Genomic DNA, 19341 nt, shown 5'->3' with positions numbered 1-19341 from the left:
TCGATCCCTGGGTCAGGCAGATCCCCTGGAGGAGGGCATGGCAACCCATTCCAGTATTCTTTCCTGGAGAATCTTGTGGACAGAGGAGCCTGGAAGGCTACAGTCCATGGGGTCACAAATAGTCAGACACGACTGAAGCTACTTAGCACGCACACATGCAAGCATAGTCAAGGACACTTAGTTCCTTCTCAAGGGCTATAGATAACTTTCTGAGCCATATCCTGTGAGCTGTCTTGTAGATACTGAAACCCTCACCAGCTGGAAGAAGTTAACTACATGATGACCAGACTGCAGCCATTACATAAGCTGCCACAGTGCCGAGAGGCCTCAAGAAATGGAAATAAATTAACCTTGGAATTGAAGGTTAACTGTACCTGGGCTGCTGCTGCTAAGTCGCGTCAGTCGTGTCCGACTCTGTGCAACCCCACAGACGGCAGCCCACCAGGCTCCTCCGTCCCTGGGATTCTCCAGGCAAGAACACTAGAGTGGGTTGCCATTTCCTTCTCCAGTGCATGAAAGTGAAAAGTGAAAGTGAAGTCGCTCAGTTGTGTCCGATTCTCCACGATCCCTCGGACTGCAGCCCATCAGGCTCCTCCATGCACGGGATTCTCCAGGCAAGAGTACTGGAGTGGGTTGCCATTGCCTTCTCCTAACTGTACCTAAACCAATCAAAATGATGCTGGTCAGACCACCACATGACCAATTTCAAGATGACTATGAGAGCTGACTGTGCTGTTTCTGCATGTAGCCCCCTCTCTCTTTTTACCCACTGCTTGTCAGCAAGGCAGGTAGGTGGGGTACAAAGAGTCGGCTTTTCGGTAGATAGCTGCCCTTCCCCCAGTTTCCAGCATCCAAATTAAAGCACTTTCCTTTCTACCAACCTGTCCTCTTTATTGGCTTTTAAGCCACAAGCAGCCAGACTCCACTTTTGGTAACACAAGCACCCTTCTAGTTGCTATTAATAGATGAGATGCAGCCCGATTCATGAATTGCCTAACAGAGATCTTCAAATTAACTCGGTTGAATTTTGTTTTTTAACAATGTTAATTTAGATGTTATAGTCTTCTTTTGCTGAGGCACAGACAAAAGAGAGAGTTTTTAAGTAGTAGTGCAACACAAGGATTTAAAAAATTAATCATGAATTACATGTCCAATCCCTCAGCATCCCACTCCAGAGCCACCAACTCTTACCTGGTTTCTTCCAGGAACATTCTAGGCTTCAGATACTGAGTTGAATTCTCCCCCATGTTAATTTTCAAGTCTACCATCTGTTTTTCTCCCCTTTATTTTAGTCCTCCTTTTCCCTTACTCCATCCATCCTTCCACCAACCTTAGCAGGAGGAAACAAGCAGACAGAGACAGGAAGTGGAGAACAGAATTTGGAAGTGAGGGAAGAAGAAAAGAATTATCAAAGAAACCTAAAGTTCAAAAAAGAACTTTTAAAGGATTAGACCAACCAGAGTGCCCTATGTATTTGGTCTTTGTGCCTAGTTCCTGGCAGAGCTCTTAAAATCCTTAATGATTTCCTTAGTGGTAGGACTGTCCATTATTATTCATGAAGAGCCCCAGTGAGTTTGTTTTAATGGGATGACTCAGAGTGAGGTCTCTGGATGGGGCTCAACACCAGAAAGGCCAAACCGGAGATTAAAGGGTGGGGGCTTTTCCAAACTTCCAGATAGGGAGGGGGAGCTGGAGATTGGGCTATAAAAATCCTTGAACAATAATTCAGTCCCTTGCAGGTTGGTGAACACATCGGAGGTGGCAGTTCTGCACCTCTCTACCTTGCCCTAAGCATCTCTTCCCTGCGGCTGTTCTGAGTTGTACTCTTTACAGCAAATCAGAGACTGTAAGTAAAATAAGATATGCAGGCCTTTCCAGTGAATTATCGAACCAAAGGAAGGGGACATGGGAACTTTCTATTTATAGCTGGTGGATCAGAAACTCCGGTGACAACCCGAGATGACAGTTGGTGTCAGAACTGAATGGATTGTAGGACTGGTGTCAGAATTGGAAAACTGGTCAGAAAGCATCCCGTATCTGGTGTCAGAAAAAAAGACACCACATTTCTGGAAGAGGAAAACAGTGAGGGACACTGAACTATCTATCTGTATCGCTTCACAAATTTATTGCTTTTTGGAGGGAAAAAAAACAACCCTCCTGGAAGAACCAGTCCAGGATGAGAGGAGCAGAGAGAGCTTCAGGGAAGAAACTCACGTCCCCAGACGTGTCGATCAAATGTTATCCCACTCCATTACACACATCCTTCTCATCTCAGATGAAGGAAATGAGTCAATACTGTACACAGATCTCTGCACAGGAAAGACATTGGTGATGGACAAGTGTCTCTTTTTTGTTGATGAGAATTTTCATTCTGAAAAAGATCTTTTACTAGGATTTTGTTGACTTGATTATAACAAGATTGCCAAGGGAATAGCCTTAAAGTATTCAAATTTATGGGCTTCCCTTGTGGCTCAGCTGGTAAAGAATCCGCCTGCAATGCCGGGAAACCTGGGTTCAACCTCTGGGTTGCGAAGATACCCTGGAGAAGGGAAAGGCCACCCACTCCAGTATTCTGGCCTGGAGAATTCCATGGACTGTATAGTCCGTGGGGTCGCAAAAAGTCAGACACAAACTTTCACTTTTCATGCAAATTTATTTGCTAAACAAGGTAAACATTCCATAGCTTTTTAAGCTTTAAAATATTATATTTTCCTTTCCCTAATAAATTTAAGTAATAAAATAGAGCAAGAATACATTCATAGGCATATGCATATTTAAATTAGTCAGAAGTTCTGTTCCAGGGCCTGAAACAGTAATCAAAACTAGATTGAAAAGCAAAGAAGACCTAAGTAAGTGGGAGGGCTTGTCATGTTCGGACATGACTTAGCAACTGAGCACACATGCACACGTGCCATGTTAACAGACTGAGAGACTCAAAATGTTAAAAATGCCAATTATCCCTAAATCAGCCTTCCTTGGTGGCTCAGATGGTTAAAAAAAAAAAAAATGCCTGCAATGCAGAAGACCTGGGTTCAATCCCTGGGTTGGAAAGATCTCCTGGAGAAGGGAATGGCTCCAGTATTCTTGCCTGAAGTATTCCATGGACAGAGAAGACTGGCAGGCTACAGTCCATGGGGTTGTAAAGAGTCAGACACGACTTGGCGAATGAACAACAATAGCAAACCATGATTAAGTTAAATGGGTCAAATGGATCATGAACTTAAATTTAAAACATAAAAATGTAAAACTTTTATGAAAAAACACAGAAGATGTAATTGCCTGACAGTTTAGTGGTTAAGACACAGTGCTTCCACTCCAGGGGGTTCTATCCCTGGTTCAGTTCAGTTCAGTCGCTCAGTTGTGTCCGACTCTTTGCGACCCCATGAATTGCAGCACGCCAGGCCTCTCTGTCCATCACCAACTCCCAGAGTCCACCCAAACCCATGTCCATCGAGTCGGTGATGCCATCCAACCATCTCATCCTCTGTTGTCCCCTTCTCCTCCTGCCCCCAATCCTACCCAGCATTAGGGTCTTTTCCAATGAGTCAAACCTTCGCATGAGGTGCCCAAAGTATTGGAGTTTCAGCTTCAACATCAGTCCTTCCAATGAACACCCAGGACTGATCTCTTTTAGGATGGATTGATTGGATCTCCTTGCAGTCCAAGGGACTCTCAAGAGTCTTCTCCAACACCACAGCTCAAAAGCATCAATTCTTCGGTGCTCAGCTTTCTTCACCGTCCAACTCTCACATCCATACATGACCACTGGAAAAACCATAGCCTTGACTAGATGGACTTTTGTTGGCAAAGTAATGTCTCTGCTTTTAAATATGCTATCTAGGTTGGCCATAACCTTCCTTCAAAGGAGTAAGTGTCTTTTAATTTCATGGCTGCAATCACCATCAGCAGTGATTTTGGAGCCCAAAAAAATAAAGTCTGACACTGTTTCCACTGTTTCCCCATCTATTTCCCATGAAGTGATGGGACCAGATGCCATGATCTTAGTTTTCTGAACACTGAGCTTTAAGCCGACTTTTTCACTCTCCTCTTTCACCTTCATCAAGAGGCTCTTTAGTAGTTCTTCTTCACTTTCTGCCATAAGGGTGGTGTCATCCGCATATCTGAGGTTATTGATATTTCTCCCGGCAATCTTGATTCCAGCTTGTGTTTCTTCCAGCCCAGCGTTTCTCATGATGTACTCTGCATATAAGTTAAATAAGCAGGGTGACAATATACAGCCTTGATGTACTCCTTTTCCTATTTGGAACCAGCCTGTTGTTCCATGTCCAGTTCTAACTGTTGCTTCCTGACCTGCATACAGGTTTCTCAAGAGACGGGTCAGATGGTCTGGTATTCCCATCTCTTTCAGAATTTTCCACAGTTTATTGTGATCCACACAGTCAAAGACTTTGGCATAGTCAATAAAGCAGAAATAGATGTTTTTCTGGAACTCTCTTGCTTTTTCGATGATCCAGCGGATATTGGCAATTTGATCTCTGGCTCCTCTGCCTTTTCTAAAACCAGCTTGAACATCTGGAAGTTCACGGTTCACGTATTGCTGAAGCCTGGCTTGGAGAATTTTGAGCATTACTTTACTAGCATGTGAGATGAGTGCAATTGTGCAGTAGTTTGAGCATTCTTTGGCATTGCCTTTCTTTGGGATTGGAACGAAGACTGACCTCTTCCAGTCCTGTGGCCACTGCTGAGTTTTCCAAATTTGCTGGCCTATCGAGTGCAGCACTTTCACAGCATCACCTTTGAGGATTTGAAATAGCTCAACTGGAATTCCATCACCTCCACTAGCTTTGTTCGTAGTGATGCTTTCTAAGGCCCACTTGACTTCACATTCCAGGATGTCTGGCTCTAGGTGAGTGATCACACCATCGTGATTATCTGGGTCGTGAAGATCTTTTTTGTACAGTTCTTCTGTGTATTCTTGCCACCTCTTCTTATCCTTCTTATCCCTGGTTAGGGAACCAAAATAGCACTAAGCCTTGTGGCATGGCCAAAACAAAAGAAAAGAAAACAAAATGAAAAACAAACAGAGGAGAAAACTTTGGGATCCAGGACCAGATAAAGAGTTTTTAGACTTGACACCAAATGTGAAATTCTCAAAAGAATACATTGACACATCATTACATTGATCTTCATCTAAATTAAAAAATTTTGATCTATTAAGGACCCTGTTAAAAGGGTGAAAAAATAAGCTACAGACTAGGAGAAAGTATTTTCCAACCACATATCTGACCAAAGACTAGTATCTAGAATATATAACTCAACTCACAAGTCAACAATTTAAAAAAATTTTTTCAACTAGAAAATGGACAAAAGACATAACAGACATTTCACAGAAGAGGATATACATATGGCTGATAAGTATATGAAAAGATGTTGTTCAATTTTATTATTCAGTAGGAAAATACAAAATAAAGCTTCAATGAGATATCATTACACATTTATCAAAATAAAAATTAATGACCACACTATTTACTGGCAAAGATGCAGAGAAACTGAGTTACTCATCCATTGCTGATGGGAACACAAAATGGAACAGCCACACTGATAAACAGTTTGGTAATTTCTTATAAAATTAAACTTACAATTACCATATGACCCATAATCTTATACTCTCGGACATTAATCACAGAGAAATGAAAACTTGTGTTCACATTAAAGCCTGCATATGAGGACTTCCCTGGTGGTCCAGTGATTAGGACTCTAGGCTTCCAATACAGGGGACACCGGTTTGATCCCTCATCCAGGAAGATTCCACATGCCTCACAACAACTAAGCCACCTGCCCCAACTACTGAGCCCACGATCTAGAACCTGAGAGCCACAACTACCAAGCCTGTGTGCTGTAACTACTGAAGTCCACACATTAGAGCCTGTGCTCCGCAGCAAGAGAAACCACAGCAATGAGACACCTGTGCAACACTATTAAGAGTGAATCGCCACAACCAGAGAAAGCCCACACAAAGCAAAGAGGACCCAGCCTAGCCAAAATAAATGAATGAACAATAAATTACAAAAAATTTTAAACCTTGTATCTGGTGGCTTAGATGGTAAAGAATCCACCTGCAATGCAGGGGACCTGGGTTGGATCCTTGGGTCAGGAAGATCCCTGAAGGAAGGTATGGCAACCCACTCTAGCATTCTTGCCTGGAGAAACCCCATGGACAGAGGAGCCTGGTGGGCTACAGTCCATGGGGTCACAAAGAGTCAAACATGACTGAGCGACTAAGCACAGCATATCTAATACTTATATCAGTGTTATTAGTAATAGCCAAAATTGGAAAGTGACTAGGTGTTCTTAAACTGCGGTGTGTGTGGTCTACTCAGTAACTTATAAAGTGAGCTACTGATGCAAGCGACAACTTGGATGAATTGCTAGAGAATTGTGTTAAATATATCGGCTTCCCTGGTGGCTCAGAGGTTAAGCGTCTGCCTCTGACGCGGGAGACCCGGGTTCGATCCCTGGGTTGGGAAGATTCCCTGGAGAAGGAAATGGCAACCCACTCCAGTATTCTTGTCTGGAGAATCCCATGGACGGAGGAGCCTGGTAGGCTACAGTCCATGGGGTCGCAAAGAGTCGGACACGACTGAGCGACTTCACTTTCACTTGTGTTAAATATAAAAGCCAGTCCTAAAAGTTTCTATAGCCACATGATTCCATTCTCATAACATTCTTGAAGTGGCAAAATTACAGAAGTGAAGAACAGGTTAGTAGCCACCAGGTATTAAGAATGGTGAGATGAGGGAGGTAAACAGGGGACGGGTGTGACATAACAACACTAGGGATCCTGGTGGAACTGGTTATTACCTTTGTTGCCAAACAAGGGCTGGCTACCCGAGGCACATAGAAGATGATACTATGGCACTAGCTTTTGAGAAAAGAGCTTTATCATGAGGTCAAACAACAAGGAGACAGGAGGCTTGGCTCTCAAACCTGTCTCCTCCATACAGGATTCAGGGTGAAATTTAAGGGGATAGGGAAATTTCAAACTTGGAATCTGATTGGCTAGTCTCAAATCAATCCATATCAGCCACTCTCGCTGCTGGAAGCCAGATTTTCCTTACTGAAGGAATTCTTGCTTCATAAATGGCTCCAGTGGCAATATTTCTATTCTTTATGTTCCTAATTCTTGGTGCCAGGGTCATTTGGGAGACATGGATTCCTGGCTTGCACATACACAGTGCTGTCTCTGTAAAATAACTTGAGGTTTGATTAATAAAACCATCTGTTTTAAGGAGGCAAAACCAGTTTAAGGTGATCAATGTTTTACGTGCTATTTTATGTTGACTGTGGTATGGATACACAAACCTGCACATGTGATAAACCTGCATAGAATGACACATACACACACAAGTAAGCATGTGTAAAACAGGAAATTTGAGTAAAAATTTGTGGATTAGATCAGAGTCAATATTTTGTCTGTGATATTGTACTACAGTTTTGAAAGATGTCACCTTTGGGGAAACTGGGTAAAAGGTACCCAGGATCTCTCTGTATTATTTTTCACAACTGTAGGTAAATCTACAATTTCTTTACACTAAGAAGTTTAAATACACTTATTATCTTAGCATATTGTTCACAATAGCCAAAAAGTGGAAGCAACCCAAGTATTTATCAATGGATGAATGAATAAAGAAAGTGTGATTTATCCATTCTTGGGTACATGCTCAGTCTCTAAGTGGTGTCCAGTTCTTTGAGACTCCATGGACTGTAGCCTGCCAGGTTCCTCTATCCATGGGATTTTCCACACAAGAATACTAGAGTGGGTTGCCATTTCCTACTCCAGAGAATCTTCCCAATCCAGGGATCGAATCCATGTCTCCTGCATCTCCTGCTTTGGCAGGAAGATTCTTTGCCACTGAGCCATCTGGGAAGCCTCTGTCTATACAATGGGATATTATTCAGCCTTAAAATGAAATGAAATCTGACACATAGGTAAACCTTAAGGACATTATGCTAAATGAAATAAGCCAATCACGAAAGGACGAACACTATGTGATTCCCCTTATATTAGGTTTCTAGAATAGTCAAATTTGTAAAGATGGAAAGTATACCGGTGGGTGCCAGGGGCTAGGGGGAGCGGAGGTGGGAATTAATGTTTAATGAGGACAGAGTTTCAGTTTGGAAAAATGAGAAGGCTCTGGAGATGGATGGTAATGATGGTTGCATAATAATGTGAATGTACTTAATATCATTGAACTGTACACTTATAAAGATTGTAAATTTTAGGTTATGTGTATCTTACCACAATAAAAAAAAAAATTTTTTTTATGTATATGGGGAATTCCCTGGCAGTCCAGTGGTTAGGATTCTGCTCTCTCACTGCCAAGGGCCCAGGTTCAATCTCTGGTTGGACAACTAAGAATTTAATTTTTTTATTAAAAAAAATTATTATGCTTAAAATAAAAGACAAGTAACTTAAGCAAAGGAAAACTGGAAATGACTCATTGGCTATTCACATAGCTGAGCACCAAAGGCAGGGGTCTGGGTCCAGGCATGGCTGGCCCTAGGGCTTCACATGGAGTCATAAGGACCTATCCCCTCCATCTTTGCATCCACCTTTTTCTCTGTTACATCCATCTCAGGCAAGCTCTCTCTACTTGAGAGCAAAATGGCCAGTGGCAAGTCTAGGCTGATATTGTTTACAAGTAATGACATCCAAAAAGAAAAGCTAAATTATGTCTCTTCAAATAGCCATGTCAATTCCTAAAGAAAACTCAACTAAGCCAGCCCAGGCCTAAGGTTGCACCTGATGTGGGGAAAATGGGGCATGTGATTGACACTCCCTGCCCGTTTACCTGGAATGGACTAGGTTCCATTTCCACCAGGAAAGTGTGTGGTCATGTCCACCACAGTGAGGACACAAACTTTGTGACATTACAATTGTACTTCAATACGATCTAAAGTCTCTTAGCTTCAAAAGACTTTTCCCAGAATAAATAAATCCTGGAGCATCTAGACACAAAATCAGGCGAAACTGTACAAATTTATAGAAATAATTCTCTGGTGATAACTAAATCACTAGGTCTATGTAGTATTACAATTTTATATTTTAAAGAAAATGAGAACTTATAATCAGTGGAGATAATGAAAGTGGTTTGGAATTAGGAACAAAAGTTTTCCGTGCTTTAATGGCATATATTCCTGCTGTACTTGGCAGGAAGCTTCGTTTCTATTAAGATTCTCCTTGCAGTTTTTCTAGAATTCCTCCTGGAAACAGTTTGCAGGAGATACTGGTTGAGGACACTGGGTATGCACATGTGAAACAGTATTAATCTACTTTGCAAGTGCAATGTAAGGTGCCTCTTTTGCTAAGAAAGGACTTGTGTTGAGCAGGTATTTGTAGCACTTATATGTAACACCTACCTGCATTCTCAGTCCTGTCCAACTTTTTGCGACCCCATGACTGGTGACTTACGGTGACTAGAAAGCTAACACTGAGTGTCCCAGACATCCTTGCCACTAGGACCCTGAGTTCCAGCAAAGCAGATGGCAGACGTGAGTGGTGAGAAGTAGCACAGGGATAATGTCTCTCCTGGGACAGCTCTGGGAGAGGTTCTAGAATCAGAGGGTAAGTGATGACACTTGCATGGGAATCTCATTATAAAACTCCTAAACATCTTCTGGTTCCCCTTCATTCCTCTAAGAATTTCTTTAAGCCAATCAAAACTCTTTTTGGTTAAGAATGGACCTCTTTTCAGGGCTTCCCAGGTGGCTCAGTGGTAAAGAATCCACCTGCCAATATAAGAGATGCGAGTTTGATCCCTGGGGGTGGGAAGACTCCCTGGAGAAAGAAATGGCAACCCACTCCAGTATTCTTGCTTGGGAAATCCCATGGACAGAGGAGTCTGGTGGGCTACAGTTCATGGGGTTGTAAAGAGTCGGACACAATGGAGCGACTAAACAGCAGCAACAGCAGGACCTCTTTTGGCTTAAATCTACTTGAGTGGAGTCTGTGCCCACTTTGTATAATAGTAAATGCTAGAAGGGCCACAATTTTCATAAGAACTTAGGAAAGAGAGCGCTGTGCTCAAAGGGTGAGTGAGTGAAATCTTGCAGTCGTATCTGACTCTTTGCGACCCCATGGACTGTAGCCTACCAGGTTCCTCTGCCCATGGGATTTTCTAAGCAAGAGTACTGGAGTGGACTGCCATTTCCTTCTCCAGGGGATCTTCTCAACCCAGGGATCGAACCCAGGTCTCCCACACTGCAGACAGATCCTTTACTGTCTGAGCCACCAGGGAATTTCAAAGGATAGTAGATTCTCAAAGGGTAGTAGATTTAAAAAACTAAACTAGAACCCCAGTCTGGACTCCAAAAAGCATGCCTCATCTTGCAGGGCCTGTGACTTGCCCCTGACCTGTGGCCCCCATTCCCATTGCTCTAGTTCTCACTTCAGGGACCTGAGCCTTAGGGTCGCTCCATTCCTGAGTCCACTGCAGCAGGAGTCCTCCAGGATCTAATGCCTGATGATCTGAGGTGGAGCTGATGTAATAATAATAGAAATAAGAAAGTGAAGTGAAAGTGTTAGTTGCTCAGTTGTTTCCATCTCTTTGTGAACTATGGACTGTAGCCTGCCAGTCTCCTCTGTCCATGGAATTCTCCAACCAAGAATGATGGGATGAGTACCGATTCCCTTCTTCAGGGAATCTTCCTGACCCAGTGATCAAACCCAGGTCTCCTGAATTGCAGGCACGTTCTTTACCATCTGAGCCACCAGGAAAGTGTGCACGATAAATATAATGCCCTTGAATCATCCCCAAACCATCTCCCCATGCCACTTGGTCCACAAAAAATTGTCTTCCATGAAACTGGTCCCCGACGCCAAGAAGGTTGGGGACCACTCTGGCCTGTAGAACCTGTTCCTTTCTCCACAGCTATTGACTTGCTGGAACCATCCTATGCCTGCCCATTTTCTTTTCATCCTGTCCTTCACCTTGGGAATGAAGTTCATTTCCAGGGCTTGCCCTTTGCTGATCGGCACATCTATGACCCCACCCAACCCCTCAGTCAGTCCCAACCAACTTGGATCTTCTGGTGCCCAGGTTCACCTCCCAATCCCCTATGTCCCCTCAATCTTCATTCATTCTGTCACCTGTAGGTGTAGATTCCCCACTGAGTGTTCTTATATGAGGACTCAGCCTCAGTCATCACTTTCCAAAAAGCCTTCTCCCATCAAGTCAACCTTGTCACGGCTGGGTGTCCTGCACTCATGCCTTCTGTGCCCCATCCCATGGTCTACAGGGGCCATACATGCCTGTCCTCCCTGGCTGAGGAGAGCCACAGAGACCAGGCATCATTCCCGATGAAAAAGTAGGTTGTCAATAGATGCTTTTTAATAGAACTAAATTTATTCTTGCATTAGGCTGTTTCAGAGAACCAGGGCTTCCCTGATGGCTCATTGGGTAAAGATTCTGCCTGCAGTGTAGGAGACATAGGGGATGTGAGTTCGATCCCTGGGTCGGGAAGATCCACTGGAGGAAGAAATGGCAACCCACTCCAGTATTCTTGCCTGGACAATCCCACGGACAGAGGAGCCTGGAGGGCTACAGTCCATAGAGTCACAAAGAGTTGGACACGACTGAGTGACTGAACACACACACATGATTGTGGGGGCTGGCAATTCTGAAGGGCAGGCCGGGGACCCAGGACTAGCTGATGTTGCAGAATTCCTTCTTCCTCCATGGAGGTCAGTCTTTGCTCTTAAAGTCTTCAGCTGATTGAATGAGGCCCTCTCACATTATATAAGGTAATCTGCTTTGCTCAGAGTCTACTGATTTAAATATTGATCTCATCTACCAAATACCTTCACAGTGATATGTGGACTGGGGTTTTAACAAACACTGAGGTCAGCTTTGTTAGTCCAACAAAGCTGACACATGAAATTAACCACACTGGTGTATGTTTTGCCCAACACCTGATAGTTGTTCAGTTGTCACCTAGTGGGACCCTATGGGGCCTTCCCAGGGCAGGCCCTTTCCCTGGATCCTCCCTCCGCTTTAGCTCTTTTCTGAAGTACCCAGATAACAATATCTGAAACACACTGACAGGTGTGAAAACCCCACACCAAATGTTAACCACTTGAGATCATAAGCAAGTGGCAGCCAGACCTCCTGGCACCTAAGGATTGATAACGTTAACCCCTGTGACACCTCACCATCAGCCAATCAGAGAATTGTGCCTGAGCTCATCATATACCCTGCCACTCCCTTCCCTCTTCTGCCCTTTAAAAATGTTTTGCTGAAACACTTCTGGGAACTCAGGGGTTTTAGGGGGCATGAGCCACCCATCTCCCTGCTTGGCCTTGCAGTAAACCTTTCTCCACTCTAAACTGTGACTTCTTGGTTTTGGCCTCAACTTGCACTAACACAGTAAGTGAAGGAGTGGGGTAGGAGGGAGGAAGAAGGAAGGAGAGAGAAGGAAGGGAGGGGAAGGGAGGGGAGGGGAAGGGAAGGGAAGGGGGAGAAGGGGGAAAAGGGGGCTTCACTCTCTCACCCCCAGGTTAGGTGTGTGGGGCTAATGAGAAGACAACCATGCACCCTATTCAGGGTGTGGTGAACTGTGGTGTAACTGTGTGATGTTAAAAGAAACAAAATCCAACTCAGTACATTGGAAAGCTCTAATTGGCTTTATTGAACGATTCATGGATAAGGCAGCCAAGGGCTACAGAAAGGGAAAAATTTTTCAAGGCATAACAAGGAAGTTTAACAAAAAGATGATTTCAGGCTTAGGTAACCTACCTATGGCCTCTGGAAGGTGTCTATATTGTAGATTACCTCATCTTTCTTTGGGGCATGAAGAGTGTCCATGTAACAGATTACCTCATTGCTGTTGACCAGAAAACTCCATTCCTGAGTGACTGTAATTGCAGTTGGGTTAGGTATTAAGCCCTGGGTTTGACAGCATCGCTTAGCATAAATGACTCCATTTTGGGCCTAAGATTTTTCCTTTTAACAGTAGCTAGGTGAAATTTTCCAGAAACAGCACATTTCTTTTTTGCAGCTTTAGTTTCTCACCTTCCCAGGGCTGAGTTGAATGAACACCTCATTGCCTCCCTCTGGGATCAGCCTGGCCTCCTCGGGTTTCCTAGGAAAATCAAGAGCAGTCATTGCCCTGTTCCTGTAGTAGACTGGACCTTTGGGAAGGCAATATGATTGCAAAGCAGTGCCTTTATCAGCCCCCCAACACCCACCTTGAATTTCAAATTGTTGCCCATTTTTTAAACCAGGGTTTTCTCCCCGTCTGCAGGTCTTAACTAACCAGAGCCTCACTAACAACTTGCTGGCGTCTCTGAGAAAGGGCTGAGTTATCTCCAGAAGGCACTCGCACCCCAGTGTATCTCCCCAAATATTCACACACAGCATAATGTGTTATTTTAACATTCTCCAAACACTCTCTCGGAATATAGTTTAAAACACATGGAATCACTTCTTTATGACACAGCAAAAAAAACTTGAAGAACAATTTAGTTGTGACAGATTTCATTAGGAAAAAAAATTTTTGCTTCAGTTTCACTTTCTGTGACTAGCTATCTCTCTTAAATATTGTTTCAAACCTTCCACATTTGGAAGTTACTTTACATGACTCAGGCCGTTTAAGTATGTGCTTTGTTTTCCTCCTTGATTAGACTGATTCTAAATTTGCTTCCTGTTTTCAGAAGAAGGAAGGAAGGTGTCTACAAAACAGTCCAGTAATGTTCCTAGTGAGAGTCTGAAGCCCCAGAGCACACTTCATCAGCAGAAACCTTTTTTCCCCAGGATGGAAAATTTCAGAGGCAAGGAGAGGTGTTCTAATTCTCAAATACCAGCCCTGAATACCCTGGGACGGCTGGGCATGGTGAGGCAGAGCTGTTGGGCTCTGAGGTAGGAGCTCTCTGTGGCTCAGGCCAAGTTCAAATTCAGAGACCAGCAGGGAGGTCAGGCCCAGCTTCTAAGACATGCACATTAACTGACACACACGCTTTCCCAGAAATTCCTGCATCCACACCAGGCAAATATCAAAGCCGAAAAGCCACACATTCTCAGCAGGCTGAGACAGGTGGTGGAACAAGAAGTCCATCACAGAAAACCACACTTGCTCACCGTGTATTTCTGATAGTTCACCCCTAACTTTAGGCATTTCATTTCTTCACACTTGAATACACGATCAAGTGGCTTAAGTCTGCAGTGAGTTACAGGTCCTGTTTGCCCAAGACTGTCCCAGTTTTAAGACTAAAAGTCCTGGGTCCCTGTTACCCCTTCAGTCCCAGGTAACAGGGACAGCTGGTCACTCTACTTTAGTTCAGTGGGCATCTGACTGAAGGCAGATTTGAGGCCCTCAAAAGGCACACAGCAGACTCATAACAGGCAAAAGCAATCAATGCTGTTAGAAGGTGGGAGAATGCTGATTTGAAGAAAGGACTAACAACTGAAAGGGGGATTACGGGTGTCCCAGGGGACTGGCCAAATTTTAATTCTTTGTCTAGTGTGGGTGGCCTGGAGGTTCATTTTGCAAAGATGCTGTGAACTGCTCCATGTGACATGTATACTTCTGTGTACAGATAACCCACTTCAATACAGAGAAAGTCAGAGAGAGGAGACAGGTTTGCAGCATAGTGTCCTGAAGGATTTCCTATAAAGTTTTCATTATACTCCAACCCTGAGTCAGTTATGAACTAAATTTTGTCTCCTCAAATTCATAGGTTGAAGCATTAACTCCCAATGTCACTGTATTAGGAGATAAGGTTTTAAAGGAGAGGATTAGAGTTAAATAAGGTCATAAGGGTGAGGCCCTAATTCTATCAGAACTGGTCCTTGCTGCTGCTGCTGCTAAGTCACTTCAGTCGTGTCCGACTCTGTGCGACCCCATAGACAGCAGCCACCAGGCTCCCCCGTCCCTGGGATTCTCCAGGCAAGAATACTGGAGTGGGTTGCCATTTCATTCTCCAGTGCATGAAAGGGAAAAGTGAAAGTGAAGTCGCTCAGTTGTGTCCGACTCTCAGCGACCCCATGGGCTGTAGCCTACCAGGCTCCTCTGTCCATGGGATTTTCCAGGCAAGAGTACTGGAGTGGGGTGCCATTGCTTTCTCCAGAACTGGTCCTTAGCTGAAGACTAACAGACACCAGGGCTCTCTCCATCCGTTTGCACTGAGGAAAGGCCAGGTGAGGACACAGCATAAAGGCAGCTGTCTCACCAATGCCAGAGCTGCACCTTGGTGTGGGACTTCAGCCTCCAGAACTGTGAGAAAGCAATGTCTGCAGTCTAACCCACTCAACCTGAGGCCCTTTGTCTTGGCAGCTAAGCAACTTTGAGGAGACCTATCTTAAATATGCCGTAAGAAGTCTCCCTCCCTCCTGGTCCCCTCACTGAGGTCACTGTCATGGTTAGTCACCCCAGGCATCCCTTTAGAGATATTCTGTGCAAGTACAAAGGGTGACATACTGCACCTGCTGTTCTGTCCCAGCCACCACAATTTTCACTCTCCTGGGTGAAATAACTCCATATTTTCAATAATGAGGGGGAAAAAAACCCTCCTTAATCCTCTTACTAGAGACAGAATATATTATTTAATGGATGAATCATCATTTATTAAGCCAGTCCCATATTAATGGACATTTTGTTTATTTCCAATATTCTCATTCCATGTTTCAGTGGAGAACTTTTTAAGAGAATATTTATTTGTTTTTTTGGCTCCAGCAGATCCCAGCTGCAGCACGCCACATCCTTGATCCACCTTGTGGCACATGGGATCTTTTTTAGTTGTGAAGGAGGAAACAGACAGAGCTGGACTCCATCTTAGGCCAGGCTGCGAACACTGGGCTACACGCACGGTCACCCTCCCAATGGACTCTGAACTTTGTGCCCGGTGTCTATGGAAATGGCATACCAATGGAAAACCAGACCCCCTGGATAAAACAGCCTAGGACTTGTACTTGGAATCTCCGTCGCCTAAAAGAATATGCTAATTATCTCTGTAACAGAACAAAGTCATAAATTCCATTATGTTTACAAGGATATGACCACAGGCCTATTGATAAATGTCCACTGTTTACCTAGTCTTATGACACATGAATCATGGTTTAACTTTGATCGTATCTCTCTTTTACCTTGTCCAGACTAGTTTCAAAGACTTTGGGGAGGTGGGTTTGAGCAAGTACACTCAGGGTATATAAGGTTTTCACAAAAACTGGTTGGGGTCCTTGGCTAAGAGGAGACTCTGCCTTGGGCCTGCCGGTGTAATAAACTGCACTCCACTACCTGCATTGTCCTTCTGAGTGAGTTTGTTTCCCAGAACGTGTGGCTACAACAGTTGCAGCTTTCAAACTCCCATTTGTGGCACGTGAGACCTAGTTCCTCGACCAGGGATTGAACCCAGGCCCCCTGCATTGGGACCGCAGAGTTTTAGCCACTGGACCACCAGGAAAGTCCCTGAAGAAGTTTTATTTATGTCAGTTTACATGCACATGAGTACAGCTGAGAAATCTCTAGGAGTAAACTTACTAGGCCCCTTGGCCAGATGTATTAGTAAGTTCAGTAGATGTCCCACAGGTGCCCTCCACGGACATTAGATGGCAGTGCCAGTCTCATGTCCTCACCCCACAGTGTGCTGTGTCATTAACTAATTTTACAACATAAGAAATGGAAAGTGACATCTCAAGATTATGAACAAGCTCATCTTCTAGTTTTTCACTCATTTCAACAAAATAAAGCAAAGCCCAACAGATTGGTCAAGGAACGACAACTGCACACTCTTGCTGAGAGAGGATGGAAAGCATCTGAGGGGCACACAGAGGTTCCAAGCTATTGTACAGAACCTTCATTTGTCAGCAGGATTTTGCAGCTCAAAGGCCATCTAGGTGTGACAATATAAATCAGGCAAAAATGTGTGTCATCGGTAAATGTCACATGGCACATGAAAATACGTGGGTTATTTTCTAATATCTTTTGATATTGATTGCTAACATAATTCCACAGTGATAAGAGAACAGACTCTATGATTTCAATACCTTTAGACCATGAATTTTTTGCACCTTGTTTTTTTTCCCTGGGTACGTTCTAGTGTTTCCTAGTTTATAGTCTATGGGACTGTGAATCGAATTTGTATACTGCTGTTGTATGAAAATTGCATAAATCTTAATGATGTTGAATTGGTTCATGGTGCTTTTCAGATCTAACATATCCTTCTACTTCTCTGTATATTCATTCTATTAATTTTTGAGGGTTTGATATTGAAACTCCAACTAAAAATCTTAATTTATATACTTAAAAAATAATTGTAATATTAGTGGAGCTATATGTAACTTTGTTCTGTGTTTTCCAAGTCTCCTGTAAATGTGCTATTATACTTTCATAATTTTAAAAAGAAAAAAGAAAGAGAAAAAAAATGTGTGTCCTCAGAGGGGCGGCACTAGCCACCAAGGCCCAGCTCTGGAGGAGGCAGTCCAGTGCTTCCTCATCTGCCACCCAACACAGAGATCCTCTGCCTCTCTGCTTTGGTCCAACATGACTTCATCAAGAGGAAATTGGGCCAAAAGGGACCTGCCAGGCCACAAAGGCATGAATGATATATTGTATTTTTACTTTATTCTTGCCTGAAGAATTCCATGGACAGAGGAGCCTGGTGGGATACAGTCTATGGGGTCACAGGGTCAGACACGACTGAGTGACTAACATTTTCACTTTCAAAGTCCAGTATAGACAGTGCAGGCCATTATAGACCACTGTAGACCAGTAAAGACCAATATAGACCCATGCAGATTATAGAGACAATGCAGATTAGTAAAGTCCAGTATAGACTAGTGTAGACCAGGACAGGCTTCTGCAGCTTCTCGGTGGCTGTGACTCTTTCCACAGGCTATATAGACCAGGGCAGCCTGCTTAACCACTCAGCCTTCACAAACACCCAATCAGTGCCAGGTACCAGTCAATCCTAAAGGAAATCAACCCTGAATATTCATTGGAAGGACTGATGCTGAAGCTGAAGTTCCAATACTTTGGTCACTTGATGCAAAGAGCTGATTCATTGGAAAAGACCTTAATGCCAGGAAAGATTGAAGGCAATAGGAGAAGGGGGCAAGAGAGGATGAGATGGTTAGATAGCATCACCAACTCAGTGGTCATGAATTTGAGAAAACTCTGGGAGATAGTGGAGGACAGGGGAGCCTGGTGTGCTGCAGTCCAAGGGGTCACAAAGAGTTGGACATGACTGACAGACTGAACAACAACAACCAGGATACAACAGGAAACACAACAGAAGGACAGCCCTGACATGGCAGAGCTAGTCTGTAGTGGAAAAGAGAGAAAGTAAACAAGATCCATGGGTAAAATATATAGTACGACAGGCGGTGATGGGTGCGGATGAGAAGCATAAATCAAAGAGTGGAACAAGCATGTGCTGCAGCGGGGAGGAGGTGTGAGTTCAGGTGGGGTGTCCAGGGAAGGCCTGCTAAGCAAGGGGCATGGAGGAGCCAAGGGAAATGGCCGGTAGAAATCTGGGCGAAGAGCATGGGGCAGGGAGAATGGCAGATGCAAAATCCTTGAGAAGAGCATTCTGCATGCTCAAGAAAGGGCTCAGACACCAGATGCTTAGACAGAGGGAGGCGAGGGAATGTGGTAAGACTGGAAGCAGAGGGGCAGTAGAGGCCAGGCCATGCAGGACCTCAGAGGCTACAGGAGGTACTGGATTCACTCTGAGTCAGATGAGAAGATGTGCATTCAGAACAGACTTCCATTTTTACATTCTTTTATGATGGTGCTGGCTGCTGTGTGGAGAACAGAAGCAGGTGCAGGGAGCAAGTTAAACTGTGATGCAGCAGTCCAGGTGACATAGCAGTCCAGGTGGGAGGGCACGGTGCCAGGGACATAGACAGGAGCAGAACACCAGGAGAGGTGGCACTCTGGATGTATTTTGAAGGCAGATCTGAGGAGATTTGCTCATGGATTGGATGTGGGTAGTGGGAAAGGAGTCAAGGACAAGTTGAAGATCTTTGGCCTGAGAACTGGAAGCATGTGGTTTCCATTTGTGACCTGGGGAAGACTGTGGATGGAGCAGTCCTGGCAGGGAGGAGGGAGATTGGTTTTAGACGTGCTAAATTCAAGATATTTAAAGTCCAAGGAGCAATGTTGAAAGGGCTGTCAAATAGAGGAATCTAGAGCTGCAGGAAAAGTAAGGGCTAGACATGTAAATTTGGGCAAGGCTAGCATATCTGTGGTATTTAAAGCTATAAAATCATGGCTCAGGTGTGGATAGAAAAGAAAACACAACCTGAATCCTGAGTTTGGGGAGCTAGTATTTGAGGAGAGGGAAAAAGTGGTCTAAGAAGAAGGACAACAAGAGAGAGAGAGTAA

The 19341-nt window shown here is 44.1% G+C and overlaps 1 protein-coding gene across 1 annotated transcript in view; it reads right to left on the bottom strand.

Annotated features, from left to right (window-relative positions):
- The window catches only part of SHC3 (SHC adaptor protein 3), a 327593-nt gene that overhangs the window by 264367 nt on the left and 43885 nt on the right, over positions 1-19341 (bottom strand). The window contains exon 3 of the mRNA XM_081572376.1: positions 13032-13101. The gene's annotated coding sequence lies outside the window, so the exon portion shown is untranslated. The remainder of the gene's footprint in view (positions 1-13031; positions 13102-19341) is intronic.

This window comes from Giraffa tippelskirchi, chromosome 1, assembly GCF_054371585.1.
Source record: "Giraffa tippelskirchi isolate mGirTip1 chromosome 1, T2T-mGirTip1v1.2.pri, whole genome shotgun sequence".
Classification (NCBI taxonomy): domain Eukaryota; kingdom Metazoa; phylum Chordata; class Mammalia; order Artiodactyla; family Giraffidae; genus Giraffa; species Giraffa tippelskirchi.
The sequence above is the reverse complement of the archived record's forward strand: the minus strand, read 5'-3'. Positions and strand labels throughout refer to the sequence as shown.